General features: G+C 44.6%; 1 long non-coding RNA gene across 1 annotated transcript; it reads right to left on the minus strand.

Annotated features, from left to right (window-relative positions):
- Positions 1-1,175: 1,175 nt before the first annotated feature.
- Positions 1,176-18,108, minus strand: LOC134911084 (uncharacterized). Its single transcript, XR_010176309.1, has 2 exons — positions 18,002-18,108; positions 1,176-1,388 (listed from the first exon to the last, which is right to left on the minus strand). It is a non-coding gene; the product is annotated as an uncharacterized LOC134911084 (long non-coding RNA).
- Between the last annotated feature and the right edge of the window lie 5,513 nt (positions 18,109-23,621).

Here is a 23,621-nt window from a genome sequence, read left to right on the forward strand (position 1 = left end):
ACTCCTGATAAGGGGTGAGTAATTTGCTCATTATTACCTTAATCCACAGCCATTGTAGATAATTGTAAGTAAAACTTGCAAAGAGGGTTTAATAAGAAGTAAACTGCTGGGGCTAGCAACATTTTTGTAAAGGAAAAAGCTGTCATATTACGCTTTTATTTAAATGATCACTTATTGAAGGCAATAATTGTTGAAGACCGCATCCCATTACAGCTTATTTTAAAGCTGTTTAACAGTATTTAGGAAGTTACCATTTTCTAAAACTGGATCTCAGGGTGGCTTTTAATTCAGTTGCGACCAGAGAAGGTGATGAGTGGATTACTGGCATCAAAACCGTAAAATAGAATTTCAAACCACTAGTAATGCCATTTGGCCTTAGTAATGCCATCGCAGTCAACAACTTCCATCTTGGTTCCATTTTACTTGAAAAGCTAATCCTCGACTGTGCTAGGACGTTAAAAAAGACTTCTTATTGCTCTACAAAATGTCATTGTACCCACTGTCCACCAAGCAGTAATGGGCAAACTAAAGATTATATGACTGTGACAACCCTCTGGGTGGATGAATCACCTTCATAGGCAGCAGCAGAAGCATTTTTTAACTAATGCCAGCTCATTCAGAGGCAGGTTACTCAGTATATGACTGGCTTCACTAAGAGGCATACCAATGACAACCTCTTCGAAAAACTGTGGGATTTCACAGCAACATGGGTTACCCCTCTTGGACTCTACTCAGGGTTTGTGGTATCTAATAACATCACAAATATCATGAAAGCATTACAGCTGGGAAAATTCCAACACATCCCACTTTGGTGGTACAGGTTTTTTTTTTAAATGATAGGGGCATGCAAGAGATGCTTTCTGTCTGTTGAAAATAACATTGAGCTGTAAGGTGGTCAAAATTGTCTGCAAATGGCTGGAAATTAATGTTATTAAGGCTAATAATACTCTAGGGACAAACATATCTAAATTAAGTTATTTTAGCTGTTTTGTAAGTTTTTGAAATCCAAAACCAGTCATGGCAGTTTGGCAAATCCATATTACAACCAACGAATTAGAACCAAATCCAAATCCATCAAAAATGGCCTGGTGCACATCCCTAGTTTGTAGTTGACTGGAAAGTTTTGCTTCAAAGGAGAGATACTGGGTAAAATCTGAAGACCTAGATGCTCCTCATCTGTTACAGTATGTTTTTTTAATGTTTGGAGTCTACCACTAACAGGGTGGTTATGTCAGGCAGTCCATGATACTGGGTTTTCAAAGCTGCTACTCTCTTGTCTCAGATCTGCTTTGTTCTCCTAACTACAGTAGTTCTTCTGGACTCTACCAGCTGGTGTTCTCATTTTTGTCACAGGAGTGCGGCACTTTATTCTTGTGTTCATTTGACTTCTGAAATCACAGGTAATATCAAGTTTGAGTTACTGAGTCTATAAAAATATGTTTCTGGAAATAAGTATCTGCCAGAGTATTTAGGCTTCACTCCCAAGGGTAAATTTACTGACTGTTGGTTTTGGGACTTTGGTTCATTTTTAATTGATTTTCCAAACTGACCAAGACCACAGATTTATTAGGCCCAAAGATGTAAGTATTAAAAAAGACTAACTTTAGAAATTTAGATCAACAATTGATTATTTCACATATAGAAGTATACAAACCACAGATTTAGTAAGCACCAGTTTTCAAACAATTGTAACCTGCCCAAATACTAGATTACCAATTTACAGGCATGTGTAAATTATAAAACACATTCTATTTTACAAAGCACTTTGTTACAACTTTTTCTCATGTAAGTATACCTTTCCTTTTTGTTTTATCATTGCCAACAAAAATACAGTAATGTTACCTCCTATATGGGGGTATCCAATTAGCCGCAGTAATTTAATGTGAATAGTTGTGTTTGATAGGGGCTATCCAATTAGCCCCGATGCGGCGCACTTCTCTCCCCCCAATGCATGTACTTATTGGGGTTTATGCTTTGCATGCCTCAGGCACACAAAGCATAATCCACGATAAATGCCCCCTAGGCCCGTAATAAGTAGTGTGAACAAGATTGTATTGGAAGAGGAGGCCACCATTTGCACACCCCCTGCAAGTGCTGGAAGGACCACTGCCAGTCCAGTTGTTGATATTGAGATTGAGGATGTCACTGTAGAAGTACACCAGGATGAGGAGGATATTGGTGTAGCTGGAGCTGAGGAGGAAGTTGACCATGAGGATTCTGATGGTGATGTGGTTTGTTTGAATAAGGCACCACTGGGATGAAAAAGCCCATTGTCATGCCTGGGCAAAATACTAAAAAAGCCAGCTCTTCGACATGGAATTATTTCTCCACAAATCTGGACAACAGGTGTCAAACCATGTATTGCCTTTGTCAATCCATAATAAGTAGGGGTAAGGACGTTAACCACCAAGGAACATCCTCCCTTATATGTCACCTGCAGCGCATTCATCAAAAGTCAAGTTGAGAAACTTTGGGTAATAGCTTAAGCAATCACTGACACCTAAATACCTTCTTCCTGTTGGATCCAAACTCCTGCAATCAACAACACCAACTCCCTCAATGTCAAGTTCCTCCTCAGTCAGAAATGTAAGTAGTCCTGCAGGCCATGTCACTGGAATGACTGACTAGCCCTGTTCTATCCGAGATTCCTCTGGAGGATCCTTGAGTGCTACGCCTACTGCTGCCATTGCTGTTGTTGCTGCTGGGAGTTGATCGTCAATGGTAATGAGTGTGTTGTGCTTTCCAGCATGCTATTTAAAATACCTTCGTCCAATTTGAAGCAATTCTTAACCCCCGTCTACTACTCACAGCTGTGTGCCCACAACACACTCATTACCTTGAAATAGACCCAGGCAAATAATTGAAACGCGTCTGTGGGTGTGCAGCAATGGTGGAACAGGTTCTACACTTACCAGGAGGAGCCAGAGGTCCAGGGAGTGGGTCCAGAACGCCGACTGGTGATATATCTTTCCTCTTACTCCTAAGAGATGCATTTTGACAAGCTATCTCCTTACTTCTGGTAATTGATTGAATACCACTACCACCCGAACTGTCCCTAAGATTTCAGTGTTTTATGTGGAGGAGGACTGTGGACTTTAAACTTTTACATTGTTGAACTTTTATTATCAGCTGGTCATTGCTTTGGTCTTACCATCTAGGATTCCCAAGGAGGATCATGTGTTGTTTTTATTTAAGTGTTTATTAAAAAATGTATTATGCCATGCGTTTTTTTCTGTTTTTTTTATAAATCTATGTTGCATATGGAGGAGACTTTGCTGATGGAAACTGCATAACGAGTGTCATAAGGAGGGAGAAGGAAGATTGTGTGATTTGATATCACCTTGATATACGGAGTAAAGGAATGTGCACACTTTCTTTCTCACTATGGCCCTCATTCCGAGTTGATCGGTCGCAATGCGAATGTAGCAGAGTTACACACGCTAAGCCGCCGCCTACTGGGAGTGTATCTTAGCATCTTAAAAGTGCGACCGAAGTAATCGCAATATTGCGATCACAAACCTCGTAGCAGTTTTAGTGTAGCTTCAGACTTACTCTGCCTGTGCGATCAGTTCAGTGCTTGTCGTTCCTGGTTGACGTCACAAACACACCCAGCGTTCGCCCAGGCACTCCCACCGTTTCTCCGGCCACTCCTGCGTTTTTTCCGGAAACGGTAGCGTTTTCAGCCACACGCCCCTAAAACGCCGTGTTTCCGCCCAGTAACACCCATTTCCTGTCAATCACATTACGATCGCCGGAGCGATGAAAAAGCCGTGAGTAAAATCACTTTCTTCATAGCAAAGATACTTGGCGCAGTCGCAGTGCGAAAATTGCGCATGCGCACTAAGCGGAATTTCACTGCGATGCGATGAAAAATACCGAGCGAACAACTCGGAATGAGGGCCCATAGTTGGTTCCAATATAGAAATTGCTTACCACCCTTTTCTACACATTCATTGGGTTGACAGTAGTTATGCAATTGCATATGAATGGACTCTAAATCTGCAGAAAGAAAGCAATGATTCCTGCAATCCTGACAAATGTATCCAGATTCTACAAATACCTATGAATAATCAGGATTCAAAAGTACTGTGACAAATATTGGAAAAATATTTTTCTTTGGAGAAAATAGCTTGGGTCATTTTGCAATGTAGTAATAATGTCCAAAGCTGTTATAATATAATGAAATTCATGAGTACAAACAGCTTATCAGGAAGCTTCAGAAAGAATTATACATCAAATTGTATACAGTGTTGCAGTGGTGTTATCCTGTATTTTAGTTATGCAACAAGCTTAACAGTTATATACTATTCCTAAAGAAATAGAAGCAATGTCATTAATAGTGAACCGTAGTTTCCTTATATAGAAAACTCATAATGATCGCACATCAAAAAATAAAAAATGAGCCATGCTGTTTCTCACAGGTGGCTATTTCTATGTTTCAACATTGGATCTTATATCCAGATTCTAAAAGTATATATGAGCATTCAAAGTTCCAAGTGATATAACAAACATTAGACACTGATTTTTCCTTTAGATAGACTCACTTTGATCACTCATAATGTTATAATAGTCTCTGAGGCTCCCTCTCTGGGCCAGGTCAGTACCAGAGAGAGAGACCCTCTGGGATTACCAGGTACTGTAGGAATATAGGCTAGTTCAATCACCCGACTCTCATTGGAAAGCAGTAGTGTAGTGTAGTGTACTTTACTTCCTTCCAGACCAGACTCTTCACTCTCTTATTGTCCATTCGATGGAAACAGATGGGCAAAAGCAGAAGTGACTGGTCTTTACTATTTCTTCTGACTTTTCAGGACCTATGCCCTGTAAAATGTTGCACCAATCCATATGTACAACTCAATGGACGACTGAATTTCACGCCCATGGACGATCTGAATTTCACGCCCATACTTTTTCTGTTTACTCCGTGGATGCCAGGAGTCACTCAGTCAACCCCTGCTCTCCTTATTTGTCAATATATCAATTTTGTTTGAAATTTCTAAAGAGAATATTGAAAGAGAACAGTGTAATAAAAATTTTTGCTCTACAATATCTCCTTTCATACTCATTCACTCACTCTCCAATGGTGGAATACTCTCAGGAACACTACTATATGCAACAGAATAGAAGTGAGCTATTCATTTAATATACTTTTAAACCCTCCTTTGTTTTGATGTCTCCAGTCGTCTGTACACATTTTTGTCTTGAACAATAATAAAAGTTAAGTTTTAAGTTTTAAATACACCCTTTTACTTCCCGTACAATTATCTAAAAGTGTGATCCAGTTAGACAAACAGTCTTCTTTGCTTCTCTGCAAAACCTCACAAAATAGCTTTATTTTACCTAAGTTGCCCTCCCTCCAGTGTGTACTCTGAAAGAGTGTTTAGGGCAGCCGATAACCTTGTCAGCAATCGGCATAGGAGGTTACTTCCACAAAATGTGGAGAAGATGATGTTAATCAAAATGAATGATAAATTCCTCCAGGGTGACCTTTACCAGCAATTGCCCCCAGAAAGTACACGGGCCCTCATTTCGAGTTGATCGCTCACTGCCGTTTTTCGCAGCACAGCGATCAGGTGAAAAATGGTATTTATGCGCATGCATATGGTACGCAATGAATCTTAGCTGTGAAGTACTATATCTCACTCCTACATGATTCTCATCCCTGCAACTTCTATGCTTATTTTTTGAATTGTGATAGTTAACCTGCGTCTTTGTTTATAGTTATTCCTAACTACTACTATAGTAGGAAATCACTGTGTACTAGTGGGGGATGTCCTGGCTATTGTTATTCACACCTGTAGCTTACCTTTTGTTGTGGGTGGGGTCTCAGTGGGTGGGGGCTGTTAGCAATTTAGGCTGTATCTCTATTTAATCAGTATATGTTGAGCTGCAATGTATCTTAGCTGTGAAGTATGTTAGTGTTAAGTATGCAGATATGACCTTGGAGATAATCAGAGATGAACAGGAGAGAAACAGAAGGACAACAGACTATCTTCCCCACCTGCAATCATCAGCCTACATAGAGTAACCTAATACAGTACCACCAACGCCTGCAATCCGCACATCCTGGACAATGACCTCCCTGTCTGATTAAGTAACAGCCATACTGCTCTCACACATTGCTTTCTGCTCCTCATTTATACTCTCTTCAACCAATGTGTAACATTCTCAGTGTTTCCATTCCATTATTCACAGAAAAACTGGTCTTTACTGTCTCTGCGTTTGAATACGTTCCCCTTCTCATTGTTCTTTCTATATTACACCCACTCCATTCAACACTATTCCTCTGAACAACACTACTGAACTGGAATTATGGCTCCTCGATCCTGTCCCATACCAATCCTCACTGCTAGATCACCCACCACCCAAATTTCCAGACTACTCAAATGCATTCAGAACCCAGCCAACCTATTCCCCACTCCCCCGTCCCTACCCTTCCCTTCTCCTGTGCACTCTGGAATGCTAGATCAATCTGCAACAAGTTGCCAACTATCCACGACCTCTTCATCTCCCACTCTTTTAACCTTCTTGCTATCACTGAAACCTGGCTCTCCTCCTCTGACACCACCTCCACTGCTGCCTTCTCCTACGGATGCCACTCCTTCACCCACATGGTCAGACCTGATAGCCGCCAGGGTGGAGACGTGGGTATCCTTCTCTCCCCTAACTGCACCTTTCGTGTCATCCCTCCTGAGACCTCCCTCACCTTCTCCACCTTTGAGGTCCACACTATCCGCCTCTTCTACCCCATTCACCTCCACGTGACAGTGATCTACCGCCCCCCCCTGGCCGCTGTTCACCTTTCTTCGACAACTTTGCTGCCTGGCTTCCCCACTTTCTCTCCACCGACCTCCCCTCTCTCATCCTCGGTGACTTTAACATCCCTATCGACATCACTAATGCAGCTTCCTCTAACCTTCTTGCTCTTTCCACCTCCTTTGGACGTTCTCAATGGTCCTCCACCCCTACTCACAATCTTGGACACTCCCTCGACCTTGTCTTCACCCACCGATGTGATCTCTCTGATTTATCTAACTCTTCCTTCTCTCTCTCTCTGACCATCATCTGCTTTCTTTCACATTCTCATCTTCCCCTCTCCACTCCACACCCAGACCTACCATCACCAGATGCAATCTCGGATCCCCCAACCCCGCTATCCTGTCCTCCCTCGAGACCTTCCTCTCTCCTCTTTCCACTATGACTTGTCCCAATGAGGAAACCGCCTTCTATAACTCTTCCCTTATTGCTGTTCTTGACTCCGTGGCCCCCCCTCTCCTCTGTCCCACTCCGCCGCTCCAAACCCCAACCCTGGCACACCAAACTTACACGGTTTCTACAATAATGTTCACGCTCCGCAGAACGCTCCTGGAGGAGATCCCACTCTCTGGCGGACTTTCTACATTTCAAGTTTATCCTCTCCTCCTATAGCCCTGCTCTTTCTCTTGCCAAGCAATCCTTTTTCCAAACACTCATCTTTTCTCAGGCCTCCAGTCCACGCCGACTCTTTGAAACTTTCAACACTCTCCTTCACCTCCTTCCCTCCCCTCTTCCCTCACTCCCACTGACTTTGCCTCCTTCTTCATCTCCAAAATTGAGGATATTCAAAATAACATCTCCTCCCGTCACCATTCAGCTGCCCCCCTGCTCCCACCATCCCTCCCGTCCATCTATCCCACCCTGTCCTGCTTCCGTCCCACCTCAGAGAAGGAAGTCCACTCCCTCATCTTATCCTACCCCCCCACAACCTTCCCCTTGGAACCCCTCCCCTTCTGTCTCTCCGATCCCTCCCCCCCACTGCCTGCTCCCACCTTGCTCACCTCTTTAACCTATAGCTCTCAATTGGCATCTTTCCCTAACCATTCAAACATACTCTAGTATCCCCTATTCTCGAAAAAAGCCAACCTCGACCCTTCATCACTCACTAGCTACCGCCCCATCTCTCTTCTCCCTTTCGCCTCTAAACTACTTCAACGACTGGTCTACAGCCATCTCACAAGCTACCTCTCTGACCACTCCATCCTTGATCCACTACAATCTGGCTTTCGCCCACTCCACTCCACCGACACTGCCCTGGTGAAAGTCACCAGTGATCTGCTTTCGGACAAATCCAAGGGCCACTTTTCTTTGCTCATCCTTCTGGACCTTTCTGCTGCCTTTGACACCGTGGATCACCCTCTCCTTCTCCGCACACTCCAAAACATTGGTCTCTTTAGCACCGTCCTTGACTGGTTTACATCATACCTCACTAACCGCTCCTTCTCTGTGTCTGCCTCCAGAACCCCCTCACACCCTTCCATCCTTCCTGTTGGTGTTCCTCAGGGTTCTGTCTTAGGCCCCCTTCTGTTCTCCCTGTACACCTCTTCCCTGGGTGCACTCATTAACTCCTGTGGCTTTCAATACCACCTCTATGATGATGACACACAACTCTACCTCTCCTCTCCTGATCTGTCCCCCTCTGTCCTCTCTCAGGTCTCCAGCATGCCTCTCTGCCATCTCCTCCTGGATGTCTGAGCACTCTCTGAAGCTCAACATGCACAAAACTGAACTTATTATCTTTCCCCCAGCCAGAGCAACACCCCCTACAAATATCTCTATCACTGTTGACAACACTATCATCTCCCCCGTTCCCCAACTCCACTGCCTGGGCATCACTCTTGACTCCTCCCTCTCCTTTGCAATCTACATCCAAGCTCTGGCACAATCTTGTCGGTTCCAGCTACGCAACATTGCTCACATCACGCCATTTCTCTCCCAGAGTGCAACTAATTTTATGATCCACTCACTGGTCATCTCACGAATCAACTACTGCAATCTGCTCCTGACTGGCCTCACATGCTCCCACATTGCTCCCCTCCAATCTGTCCTCACCTCCGCAGCTAGGCTTATCTTCCTCTCCCGCCGCTCCACTTCTGCCACTCCCCTTCAACAAAATCTACACTGGCTCCCATTCCCCTACAGAATCCTCTTCAAACTCCTCACCCTCACATACAAGGCCATCTCCAATTCCACTGCTCCCTACATCTCCAACCTCCGCTCCCTGCATACTCCCTATCACCCACTACAGTCGGCTGCTGATCGTCACCTCTCCTCTGCCTTGGTCACCACTTACCATGCACAAGTTCAGGATTTTGCTCGTGCTGCACCCCTTCAGTGGAATGAGCTCTCCCGCTCCGTTAGACTCTCCCCGACCTTGCAAAGCTTCAAATGGGCACTGAAAACCCAACTATTTATCAAAGTGTACCCCTCCAATGCATAACCTAGTCCTTACTCTGCTCCTCCATCCCCCTGCCCCATGCCTTGGACATTTCTGCTTTGCTCGCATACCACCATCAGGCTTCTACTTGCTTGGTTGCACCGCATGTCATCTGTCTGTCGCCCCTCCCCACTAGATTTTTAGCTCTTCAGAGCAGGGCCATCTTACTTCTTGTCTAAGCCCTCTTCTCGACACATTTCACTCAGCGACCATCTTTACCTGCTTTTACTCCTACTGGTAAATAGTGATGAGCGGGTTCGGTTCCTCGGAAACCGAACCCCCCCGAACTTTACCCATTTTACACGGGTCCGAGGCATACTCGGATTCTCCCGTATGGCTCGGTTAACCCGAGCGCACCCAAACGTCATCATCCCGCTGTCGGATTCTCGTGGGATTCGGATTCTATATAAGCAGCCGCGCGTCGCCGCCGCCATTTTCACTTGTGCATTGGAAATGTTAGGGAGAGGATGTGGCTGGCGTCCTCTCCGTTTATTGTTGATGCAAATATTTTTGCTTGTTTATTGCTTAATTGTGGGTACTGAGGAGCAGCTGTATAATATAGGAGGAGTACAGTGCAAAGTTTTGCTGATCAGTGACCACCAGTATACGTTGTCTGCCTGAAAAACACTCCATATCTGTGCTCAGTGTGCTGCATATATCTGTGCTCACACTGCTTTATTGTGGGGACTGGGGAGCACCAGTATATTATATAGGAGGAGTACAGTGCAGAGTTATGCTGAACAGTGACCACCAGTATACGTTGTCTGCCTTAAAAACACTCCATATCTGTGCTGCATTGCAGTATATAGTAGGAGTACAGTGCATAATTTTGCTGACCACCAGTATATAATATATAGGAGTACGGTACAGAAGGCCACTGCTGTACCTACCTCTGTGGTGGTCAGCACAGTTTGCTGACCACCAGTATATAATACTGTATATAGCATTACGGTACAGTAGGCCACTGCTGTACCTACCTCTGTGTCGTCAAGTATACAATCCATCCATACCAGTGGTGCATTTAAGTTTTGCACAGTTTGCTGACCACCAGTATATAATATATAGCATTACGGTACAGTAGGCCACTGCTGTACCTACCTATGTGTCGTCAAGTATACTATCCATCCATACCTGTGGTGCATTTAAGTTTTGCACAGTTTGCTGACCACCAGTATATAATATATAGCAGTACGGTACAGTAGGCCACTGCTCTACCTACCTCTGTGTCGTCAAGTATACTATCCATCCATACCTGTGGTGCATTTCAGTTGTGCGTAGTATATATAGTAGTAGGCCATTGCTATTGATACTGGCATATAATTCCACACATTAAGAAATGGAGAACAAAAATGTGGAGGGTAAAATAGGGAAAGATCAAGATCCACTTCCACCTCGTGCTGAAGCTGCTGCCACTAGTCATGGCCGAGATGATGAAATGCCATCAACGTCGTCTGCCAAGGCAGATGCCCAATGTCATAGTAGAGAGCACGTAAAATCCAAAACACAAAAGTTCAGTAAAATGACCCAAAAAGCAAAATTAAAAGCGCCTGAGGAGAAGCGTAAACTTGCCAATGTGCCATTTACGACACGGAGTGGCAAGGAACGGCTAAAAGAGTTAAGATGTCAAAAGCACAGCAAAGAACTGTGCAACTCCTAGATGGGCCAGGTGTTTGTGTTGGCCACTTGTGTCGCTTAGCTTAGTCACACAGCGACCTTGGTGCTTCTCTTTTTTTCTTGCTTCATGTGCTGTTTGGGGACTATTTTTTAAGTTCAATCCTGTCTGACACTGCAGTACCACTCCTAGATGGGCCAGGTGTTTGTGTCGGCCACTTGTGTCGCTTAGCTTAGTCACACAGCGACCTTGGTGCGCCTCTTTTTTTCTTTGCATCATGTGCTGTTTGGGGACAATTTTTTTGAAGTGCCGTCCTGCCTGACACTGCAGTGCCACTCCTAGAATGGCCAGGTGTTTGTGTCGGCCACTTGGGTCGCTTAGCTTAGCCATCCAGCGACCTCGGTACAAATTTTAGGACTAAAAATAATATTGTGAGGTGTGAGGTGTTCAAAATAGACTGAAAATGAGTGGAAATTGTGGTTATTGAGGTTAATAATACTATGGGATCAAAATGACCCCCAAATTCTATGATTTAAGCTGTTTTTGAGGTTTTTTTGTAAAAAAAAATGAATCCAAAGCACACCTGAATCCGACAAAAAAAATTCAGGGAGGTTTTGCCAAAACGCGTCCGAATCCAAAACACGGGCGCGGAACCGAATCCAAAACCAAAACACAAAACCTGAAAAATCACTACTGGTAAATGGCCCCTTTCTATCTATGGCCGCCAGCCCCAAGTAGTACAATGATTACTCCCTCCCTACTTACATCTAAGCTGTAATATGTTTTGAGAATTGTGGTGTTCTTTGTTATCTGCACTCCATTTTTGTTATTTATTTACCGTTATGCTAAGTTTTGTCTCCCTGTACTGTCCTTTGTACGGCGCTGCGAAACACTTGTGGCGCCCTATAAATAAAATATAATAATAATAATAATAATAATAATAATAATAATAATGTGCTAAATACTTTCACACAAAAGTTTGCACTTTTACAGAAGCTCGAGCGACATTTTTCAGTCGCTCGAGTGTTCATAGTATGATTGACAGGAAGTGGTTGTTTCTGGGTGGCAACTCTGTGTTTTCAGAGAGAGTGCTAAAAAACACAGGCGTGCCAGACAAAAACGCAGGAGTGGCTGGAGAAACGGGGGAGTGGCTGGGTTAACGCAGGGCGTGTTTGTGACATCAAACCAGGAACTAAACAGACTGCAGTGATCGCAAGATAGGAGTAGGTTTGGAGCTACTCAGAAGCGGCATGACATTTTTCCTGTGCAGTTATGCTAATCTTTTATTCGCACATCTGCTAAGCTAAGATACACTCCCAGAGGGCGGCGGCTTAGTGTTTACACTGCTGCTAAGAGCATCTAGAGAGCGATCAACTCGGAATGAGGGCCACAGGGACCTGTGATGTGATGATGGCTTCCAGTGTGGAAAAATTACTGTAATACTCTGTGAGGATGAGGATGAAAACACTGACATGGGTGGGAAATCGGAGGATGATGATGAGGTGGACATCTTGCCTCCGTAGAGCCAGTTTGTGCAAGGAGAGATTGATTGCTTCTTTTCTAGTGGGGGCCCAAACAAACCAATCATTTCAGCCACAGTTGTGTGGCAGACCCTGTCACTGAAATGATTGGTTTGTTAAAGTGTGCATGTCCTGTTTATACAACATAAGGGTGGGTGGGAGGGCCCAAGGACAATTACATCTTGTTCCTCTATTTTTTCTTTGCATTATGTGCTCTTTGGGGCCTAGTTTTTTAAGTGCTACCCTGTCTGCCACTGCAGTGCCACTCCTAGATGGTCCACACAATATTTTGAGGTGTGAGGTGTTCAGAATAGACTGCAAATGAGTGAAAATTAATGTTATTGAGGTTAATAATACTGTACCTTAGGAATAAAAAAGCAAACAAATTATGTGATTTTAGATGGTTTTATTTGTTGTTATTTTAATCCAGATCCAAAATCAAAACCCGAAAGGGTGGTTTTGGCAATGCCAATCCAGATACAAAACACTCCACACATCTCTAAATAGAATATGTATAACGTTCCACATTAAAGAAGCAAATTAAGAAAAATCACAAAGCACGGCTACAGCACATCTCATAATCTATGTCATTTCAAGCCATGACCTGCTGTACAGTTCATGGCAGGATAAAGGAATGGTGTATAGTATTGTATGTTGACACATCTGTACTGTATGCAATAAATTCCAAATGCCCTTTAACCTTGTGCAAATTCTTACTTCTCTGATAATCCCTTGGTAAAAAAAAATATTTTTTAATACTTTGTATGTTTTGTCCGTTTAACTGAAGACTAGATGGTCCAAGTGGTTCTTACAGTATCTGCCGTCAAAATCTATACAGTATCTTATACAGGTTGAGTATCCCATATCCAAATATCCGATATACGGAATATTCCGAAATACGGACTTTTTTGAGCGAGAGTGAGATAGTGAAACTTTTGTTTTCTGATGGCTCAATGTACACAAACTTTTCTTAATACACAAAGTTATTAAAAATATTGTATTAAATGACCTTCAGATTGTGTATATAAGGTGTATATGAAACATAAATGAATTGTGTGAATGTAGACACACTTTGTTTAATGCACAAAGTTATAAAAAATATTGGCTAAAACTACCTTCAGGCTGTGTGTATAAGGTGTAAATGAAATATAAATGCATTCTGTGCTTAGATTTAGGTCCCATTGCCATGATATCTCATTATGGTATGCAATTATTCCAAAATACGGAAAAATCCGATATCCAAAATACCTCTGGTCCCAAGCATTTTGGATAAGGGATACTCAACCTGTAGTAATAAAACATTCTCACCTCATACTACAGAGTTTTTGGGCTGACAGTACGAACATAGGCATCAAGTGACAAATTTGCAGCTGACAGTAAGAAGCTTGCTGGTATACAGGATGTGTTCTATACTGCGGGGGGTGTTAGATAATGGTGCGCTCTGTACCTGTCTCCTCTCTCTAGTGTTCATCCCATATTGTTAGTGTCTTAGGGAGGCGGAGCCTAGTGCATGTCCATTCCTCCATCTTAGAGTGAGCTGAGAGCTGAGACCAGAGCTCAGTGTGTGAGAGTGTGAGAGAAACATCAGTGTTGCTGCATGTACTGCACTGCCGGAGATATCAAAGTGCCGGGCGGGGATTTCCCTTCACAGCGGCAGTCTAACTGCATGGACGTGCAGTCAGGGCCGTCATATGGGCTCAATGGGAACTTGCCCAAGTGCCCCAGGAGCAGTATCAAAGCAGTGGTCCCCATCCAAGACGGTTAATTGCTATTCCCAAACAGATATCTTGGGTTCTGTCTAACTTATGCTAGCCATACATCAGGACGATATCTTTCCAACCAGCCAACTAGTTGGCTGGTTGGAAAGATAATCTGGCAGTGTGTGGGAGGAAATGATTATCAGCCGTTTGCTCCCACATGCTAAAAAACGGCCAGAAACGGTCTGTCCAACTAGTTGGGAAAATCAAACCTGTTTGATTTTCCCAACTAATCGTTCAGGTGTAGGGGAAACTTTCCCCCCAACTGAACGATAAGTAGGTGGACACAGGCTGACAGTGTCTACCTACTTTTGTCACCATCACTGCTGGCCAGCCCAGGATCCCAGCGGCGGCATTGGAGGGAGTAGTGATGAGGTTCAGGGGCAGCTGCGGCAGTCCATCTCTGCTGCCGTGCTGCCCCTGTCATCGCGGTGGCAGGAGGAGAAGCAGGGACGGGCTGCGGGAGTACTTCACTCCTGCCCCGGGACATCAGGACTCATGTATGATCCCCGGCAGCCGCGGCAGTACTTCACTGCTGCCCGGCTGCCGCTGCTTGACAGCGATGGTAGTGTGGTATGCGAGCTGTCCGGAGGGGTAGGGGTCTGATAGCATTGGTGGATTCACACAGCCGACACCGCTCGCCCATGCCACGTATCTTGCGCGGCGCTGTCACCTCAGTTGACACTTTAGCACCGGATTCACACAGCCGAAACATCACTCATGCCACTTTTCTTGTGCGGCGCCGGGACCCGGCCATCACAGCTTTGACGACTGTCCCTGTCCTCCTATGCTTATGCGCGGTCGCGATGTCAGAGCCTCTAGGCTAGAGGCTCTGACATCGGACCGTGCATGCGCATAAGAGGACAGGGCCAGCTGGGACCACAAGATAAGTGCCGTTGGCGAGGTGTCTAGGATGCGGACATCTGAAATGCTGCTCCAGGCTCAGGTCTCTTGCCCGCCGCTGATTTAGCAGGTTCACCACCGCCAGATACACACGTTGCCCGGTTCTGCCCAGGGCAAAGTTCTTAGTGGGGTGGATCCGTTTTAAGGAGATGCAGCAGGTGCCATATCTAGGCAAGGAGGGCAACGGCCACAGCACTGTGGATGGTCAGCTCTTCCTCCTGGAGCCTTGCTGCATTGTGTCAGCTGCCTGCCTGGTGCCCTTTCGCACACTCTCCACTGTCTCTCTCTTCTCCCTCTCCCCATTCTTCTGACGCTCTCTCACAGTCTACCTCCCTGATTCCTCTCTTTCCCCTTACCCCCTCTGTCTCCCCCCCACCTATTGTTACTCCCTCTCCCATTTTTCCACCCCCCAACTTCTCTCTCTCCAGTTTCTGTCTCCCTTTATCTCTCTCTCCAGCTTCTGTCTCTCTCCCTTATCTCTCTTTCTCTCCAGCTTCTGTCTCTCTGCCCTCCTACCCTCCTCTCTCATTGCCAGCTCCTCTCCCCTAGTCTCTGTCCCCTCAGCCTTTGTCATGTGAATATAATTAAGTACTGTAATATGATATATATATATATATATATATATACATACACACACTGGAAGTGGGAGGAGTAATGTGTAAAGAGGGGAGGATTCTTAAACTGTCCCCCCTAAAAGTTAGGTCTAGATCTGCCACTGTCTGATAGGTTGTCATCGGGGAGCGAGAACTTAGAGCTGGGTCCCCTCACAAAGCTGCTGCTGCCGTGCTGACAGAAGAAGTCCAACCAACCACCTTCCCTGACCCCCAACCAGTGTAACAGGGAGCGGAGCTAGCGCACAGGACGCCCAAAGCCTAACCGCTGCATGTAAGTCAACAGCGATGTGAGGATGGAGGGACGGAGAGCGGCGGGCTGTCACTGAGGAGGTGGAGGTGAGTGAGGGCGCAGCGGGCAGCTATACGTCACATACAGGGGATTGACCGGCACAGTACCCCCCTGCCGTGCCCCTGTGTGCTGCGACACCCACCCTCGTGGCACCTGAGACACAGAAGGAGTGAGAGGAAGGAATGGATAGAATGAAAGGATGAAAAGAACCCTAAAGAAGGGGATAGATAGCATGAGGGGTGTGTGGGGGTAATTCAGATCTGATCGCTGGGCTACTAATTTTGCTGTCCTGAGATTAGATAGTTGCCGCTTACAGGGGGAGTGTAAATTTGCCATGCAAGTGTGCGATCACATGTGTATGCCAAGCTGCGAAAATCCACTTTGTGCAGTCTGTGCGCAGCCCAGGACTTACTCCTACAGTGCGATGAGAACAGGCTGATAGGGGTCGGAGCGGACGTCAGACACCCTCCCTGAAAACGCTAAATAGACCTGCAATTTTCTATTTCTAAATATACTATTCAAAACATGCAGAAGTAGGCAGGCACTGTCCGCCTACTTCTGTGACATCACAAGTTGGAGAGAAGTTGGCTGATCTGCTGGTCCGATGAAAAGTTGTTTAGATGTGTGGAGCACTGTTTTAGTTGGACAAACAAGTTGGACAGTTGGAGGTTTGGAGAGTTGGAGAAAAGTTGGTCTGAAGTTGGTCTGATGTATGGCTAGCTTTAGAGTTTTTCTGAGGAAATTTTCCAAAAGCTGTGACTTTCCCATTTTAGTGGACACTGGCAGCTTGTCTATACTATGCCCAGAACCGGAGATTTAAGCCTTCAAGTAGCTGGTCCCTGATCCTGCTCCACACATCTGGTTTGCCGTTTTTTTATTTTTTGCCAGTGGATTGCTCTAGCTCCTGACCTCTGACTATCAGTTCCCCAGGACCTCCTGAAAGATGGGACTCTCCAGTTTTTTATCCAAAGCTAAGAAATATATTTCCAGGAACTGGAGATATCTGCAGTTATGAATATTAAGCCCACTCCACTATCCACCCCTCCCCTGCATATTAAACACCCCCTACCACCCTTGAAGTCATGTACTGGGGCCCCTTCATTCATCTCAATGCACCTTCTACAGTTTAGTGTTCTCCTCTTACCCCATCTCCCACCATCTGAGCAATGACGGAGTAAACAGAAATTACTGCTCCAGGTCCTACATGCTGAGCGGAAGATAGAACACCACCTACTGCCTGCAGGATATCAAAGCTGCTGCTGATAGCACCCCCCACCCCTACTGCTGGAGGATGGCTAGGGAGCACAGTGCATTGCTGTGCCCAGGGGCCTACACTGCTGTTAAGACGGCCCTGCATGCAGTCCTCCATCCCATACCACCGGAGACATCCCATGCTGACATAACACAGCCATATATGCTATACTGGTAAGTACCGCTATAACAACTGTGTTACTCTGTCTGATATAAGGGGCCAAATGTCTACTATTACAGCACATCTAAGTCACCTGTGTGTATACCAAATAAACCTGCATTGCTGTTTAACTCATTAAGTGTGTGGACTAACGTCACTGAACCAGGCACCACAATACTCTGGCAACAGGGTTTCCTTAGAGGGGGTTGCTGAGAGTCAACATTAAGGACTGCTTTTCACAGATAGCAGTCATAATGTATTAATCACTGTCCTTACAAGTTCCTTGGTGTAACCCTGGCTGTGGTAAACATTCTGGGAGATTGATTTACAGTATGATGCAGGCGAGTAGGAGATAGAGTAAGAACTTCAAATGGGAGACTCTTGCAGGTTCCGTGAGGGTAGGCAACTTCTGTATGAACCAACACATTATGTGTGGAGAGAAATGACCCTCCACTGCCTACAGGAAGCACTCAGTACAATTGGGCAAAGTTCTCAAACTCTTTTTAGTCCATAAAATAATTAACAACAATTACACACATCATTTATAACTAATACAGTACTGCAGCTTAGACACATCTTATTTCTCCATATTGGTGATTATTAATATTAATGTTACTGTAAAAAAGCAAAGGTACTGTATACCTGTACTGTATGAGAAACTAATGTCCAAGATTCTTGGGGGTGCATAGCCCCTCTGAGTTTGGGGGCCCAGCACAAGCATCCTCCTTTTGTCCCTGCTGTTGACAAACCTGGCTGCTGTATCCGCCAGTGACTGACATCACAACTGATTGGACACGTGTAAATGTTCACCCAGTTGTAACATCATACATGACACATTAGTACACAGTAAGTGTTTGTGCAATTACCCGTCGTCAGGATGGCCAATTCATTGTTGTTCGTGTTTGCCCAAAATAGAGTATAGAACTCAGTAAATAATGTAAAGCTAAGTCCTGTCAAGATACATACTGTACAGTCTAACTGTAAAGGTGTGATATGTACTGTACACTGCAACCTCAGGAGACGTGTATCTACTGTACAGTACTGTACTATAGAAATACTGTCCATTCTGTCTCACTGAGCTTGCAGTACAGTACTGTGCAGTAATTAGGACATTGTGTGGGTGATACGGTTGTAATCTGAGCTGAGTGACCTAGTGGTATGTTTATGTACAGTACTCTATGTAATGGTAAAAGGACCATGGTTAACCAATGTGCAAGCATTCAACAGCATGGGTGTCATGAAGAAAATCCAAAACACCAGAAACTTAGTACATTAAGTACCATATACAGTAATGGATAATTTATTGGAAAAGCATCAAAATACAGTACAGGTAAAAATTCTTTTTTACAAACTCGGAAATAATGGCCCTCATTCCGAGTTGTTCGCTCGGAGTTTTTCATCGCATCGCAGTGAGAATTCTCTTAGTGCGCATGCGCAATGTTCGCACTGCGACTGCGCCAAGTAACTTTACTATGAAGAAAGTATTTTTACTCACGGCTTTTTCATCGCTCCGACGTTCGCATTGTGATTGACAGGAAATGGGTGTTACTGGGCGGATGCACGGCGTTTTAAGGGCGTGTGACTCAAAACGCTACCGTTTCCGGAAAAAACGCAGGCGTGTCTGGAGAAACGGTGGGAGTGCTTGGCCGAACGCTGGGTGTGTTTATGACGTCAGCCGGGACCGAAAAGCACTGAACTGATCGCACAGGCAGAGTAAGTCTGAAGCTACTCTAAAACTGCTAACTCGTTTGTGATCGCAATATTGCGCATACATCGGTCGCACATTTAAGAAGTTTAGATTCACTCCCAGTAGGCGGCGGCTTAGCGTGTGTAACTCTGCTGAAATCGCCTTGCGAGCGAACAACTCGGAATGAGGGCCAATGTACAGTACTGAATATCAAAAATATTCTCTATATATCATTATTTGCAGGTATGTGTACATAAAGCCCACTACATTGACAGAACTAATAATCAATATTGTTTGTAGGTCGACTTATCATCCGGACACCCCTGTGGCTCTAGGGCTCTAATGTATGACTGTATAACAGTATACTGTCCGTTTCCAGCTACTGACCTTGGCATATATTAATGGCTTTCTTGGTTTACAGTGACTGTTGTAGCATATTTATTATTATTATTATTATTATACTATCTGCATCCAGTCATTGAAAATGGACAGTATGAGTGCTCCTGTTTATCTGCAGCCAGCCTCAGTCAGCAGATGGTACACCATTATACTGAAATCAACAGTATCCGACATGGTGGATTATTGGGTCAACAGTAACTAGGTTGACAGTCATTAGGTCGATAGTGACTAGGTCGGCACGGTCATTAGGTTAACATGGAATAGGTTGACATGGAAAAAGTTCAACATGAGGTTTTTTTGTGTCATTTTCTTCGTAAAATTATGGGAACCCCAATTAGCGCACCGTATCCCCTCGCGGCTTCGGGCATGGTTTATGTTCCCAATCGTGGTCCATGTGGTTCGTAAAGTATGAAAAAGTTTTAAAAAATCAATTTAAAAAAAAAAACTCATGTCAACCTTTTCATGTGTTGACCTTTGCCATGTCGACCTAGTGACTATGTCGACTTATTGACCATGTCAACTTAATGAGTGTCGACCAAAATGCTGTCGACCTAAAGACCGAATCCCATCCAACATATTATTTTGCCCAGAACCCCCCTCCTCTTGGCCAGATGACAGCAATAACAATAGTATACAATTGGATTCCTAGAGCTGACACCACAACAGGCAGTGTAAGTGACAGAGCAGAACTGCTGCACATGTCCAGTGGTAGCAGCTTCTTCTACCAAGTTTGTTGTGTGTGTAGATCTGAGCATTCAGTCAGTGCACTGGACCAGAGAGTAGCTGTCATGAAGAAGAAACAGGAGCCTTACCATGATGTGGGAGAATGTGTGCTTAGAAAGTGCAGTTCTGTCTCCTACTGGTTCTATTTTTTATTTATTATGGGATGTTTAAACTTTTCCTGACAACTTTATTTATATTATTTGACTATGTTTGATCCAGCCTATAATATAGACCATCTATAGTGCTAAATATTAATACTGTATTCCACACAGTATCCAGTGTATAAAAAGACCAATGAGTACATTAATGTCCAAGGTCCGTACTAAGGGCCCGATTCAGACCTGATCGTGTTTTTGCAGATAGCCACCGCCCATAGAGAGTGAAAACCCACCCCGAGCAAGTGCATGAATGCATGTGTACACCGTGCGAAAATTCATCCAGACCACGGAGAGATGCAAATCCGTTCATACCTCACTCACCATCGAATGTTTTTTCCACTGTGTGCAGTCTGTGCGCAATCCACAACTCACTCCTACAGTGTGATACAAACAGTCTGGTTGGATCCGAAGCTGACGTCACACACCCGCCCTGAAAACTCTTGGGAACTCCAAGAAAATGGACAGTTGCCACCCCAAAACATCGGATTCCTGTCAATAGCACAAGCAAAAGAAAGTTTTTGCACCTACCAGAATGTGGGAAACAAATATATCTAAAAGTAAATAATAAATGTGTCTGTAGGTAAGACTTTTTCTATTTATATATAATTCACAATTTGATCCAATCAAGTCTTAATTGACATCCAGTCCTCAATCTGCTGTCGTCCAACCCAGGGCTATATCTTTCCCTGGTAAAAATACTCAGAAAAAAATATATATATAGAAACAAGACAGAGCTGACCATATTCATACGATCAATAGATATATAAACACCAGCTGACATTAAAAGTCACTTAAACATATACGTAAAATACCAAATTTCTATGGAAAAAGTAGATGATCTAAAGCAACTATTGTAGTTGGAAACATGATTTTACTTTTCGTCTTCAAAAAATTAGCTATGAAATCATTCAAAAGAGTCCACACATAGAGGAAGACACAGCAGACATTACGGGCGTGATTTTGAGTTGGAAGCAGTGGTGATGCAACATGCAAGCAGTCGATGCTTTATGTTTGCACTCTGCATGTGTCCCGATGGTTAGCATGAATTTGGCTGCAGGGAGAGTGAGTTTTAATTAGCATTCCTGGGAGGTAATGGGGGGAGGGTATCTAAATGTGAGTGTGTCACATCGGCTGTGTCTAAACACATTACAGCTTTCCCCAGGGCTATAACCAGGATGGTACGGCCAGTGTCATCGCATAGACTACAAGTCACTGTGGGGTGAAACCGGCCGCTGCTGCAATGTCTATTAGCCTTGAGCCCACTGTAATGTTTTTATTAGTGGTGCACCTAGCTGCTTCTCAGCTTTCAGTGGAGTACAGAGCTTGAGGTCCAAATCTCTGCCTTCCAGCTCTTGCAGAGACTGTAGGGAGGAAGAGATGCCACAGTGATGAGGACTGAGAAACAGTGGATGCAATGGCAGCATCAGTGAGATAGCGGCCAGCAGAGTGCATTGGGTGGGTGAGTTCCCCTGTAGAGTGGATGAACGGGCAGGGTTTGGGTGGGGTATGATATTAAGAAACATAATGTAAATGCAGCTCTGCAGATCTACAGTAATCTGCATCACATTACATCTCAAGATAACAGCAATTAAAATGTGTTTGCTCCCTCGCATTACCTAAATGTTCTACAAAAAGTCAACTGATTTAACCACTGTTTTGATTGTGTGAAAGCCACTAAGGGAGGGGAAATACTAGAGCTTAAATTAGTCAGGGAACATGGCTGTGGAATATTGGGCTTAGCAGAAATATCTTCATGGCCCTTGTACACTGACTCTGCTTTAACTGGTCTGTTTCCTTGTTCACCATCCTGACAGACCCTGGTGAAACTGTAGGTGTGAAATTACCCCATAACAGTATCACAGAACATGTGGAAGTGTAGCATAATGTTAATAAAGGGTACTGTGTGACATAACAGGAATAAAAGGCACTACTGTGTCATATAACATATCTAAAGGGCACTACTGTATTGCACAACATCAATAAGGGGCACTACTGTGTGGCAGAACATGAATAAGGGGCACTACTGTGTGGCATAACATAAAAAGGGCACTACTGTGTAATGTAACATTACTAAGTGTTATGCACACCAGTGCCTGCAGGAAAGTACTGGTGTCAGAACTGTTATGCACTCCAGTGTCTGCAGGAATGTACTGGTGTTTGAACTGTTATGCAAAACAGATGGACTCACAGACAAACTGGGGGATATGACATAATGTACACAGAAGGTGATAGGGTAACAAAATACACACAAAGTGAACAGAGAAGCCCAGAGGCTAAGGAACTGGGTATCTCCCTTGTATTAGAACTGCTCAGATGGAAAAGCAAGATGTTGTGTTTTAATACGTAGAGAACCCGAAATGCTGTTGCTAAGGGCAACAGCAAAACCCTAAAGGGTTACCAACGGGTGTGGCAGTAAACTCCTTGGTCAGAGATGGAATGATAGACACAAGGAGAATCTTCACAATCCTAATTCTCACTTGCAGTGCACAGGTTTTAGCTTACTGCCACTAAACTGACCCCTGACACCTAGCACAGTGAGACAGGATTAGACAGGCAAGTCTTAGAATACAGCCGCAAACTTGCTAAGTTCACAGAGTAGTAACAGAACCCCAGCAAGCTAAACGACTGACTCCAGTCTTACTGCTAGGTCTGGATTGGCAGAGTGTAATACCAAATCCCCAGGCCTATTTGCAGTAAGCAACAAACAAATACAAAGCTACACAGTACTGGCTAACTTTCATGAACTGACTAACCAACAAAGATTCAGCAGCATCTGCTTACCCTGAAAAGAGGCCTTATAAAGCAGGTGCTGTCCACGCCCCACTCAGACCTCACAGACTGTGAGCACAAAAACCAGCACCGGATCCCCTGCCGTGCACAGAGCCTATAACCACTGCACAGCAAAAGACCCGAACCGGAGTATCAGCTGCGCTCAGGTTACACCACTAGCACTTGTCTCCCGGTTGCCATGACGACGTGGCAGCACAGGGCAGGAGACCCTAACAGTACCCCCCCTCTGACGAGGGGTCAAAGAACCCCTACCACCGGGTTTATCGGGGAACTGCGAGAAGAAAGAGCGTATCAGTCTGGGGGCATGAAGATCACAACTGCGCACCCACGACCGCTCCTCCGGGCCATACCCCTTCCAGTGCACCAAAAATGACAGCCGACCCCGAACCACCTTGGAGTCAAGAATCCTTTCAACAACAAACTCCCTCTGGCCACGTATCAGAAGAGGGGAAGGTCTTCCACTGGAAGAAGGATTACTAATCGCCCGTTTTAAAAGGGAACAATG

This window comes from Pseudophryne corroboree, chromosome 4 (genome assembly GCF_028390025.1).
Source record: "Pseudophryne corroboree isolate aPseCor3 chromosome 4, aPseCor3.hap2, whole genome shotgun sequence".
Taxonomy (NCBI): Eukaryota; Metazoa; Chordata; class Amphibia; order Anura; family Myobatrachidae; genus Pseudophryne; species Pseudophryne corroboree.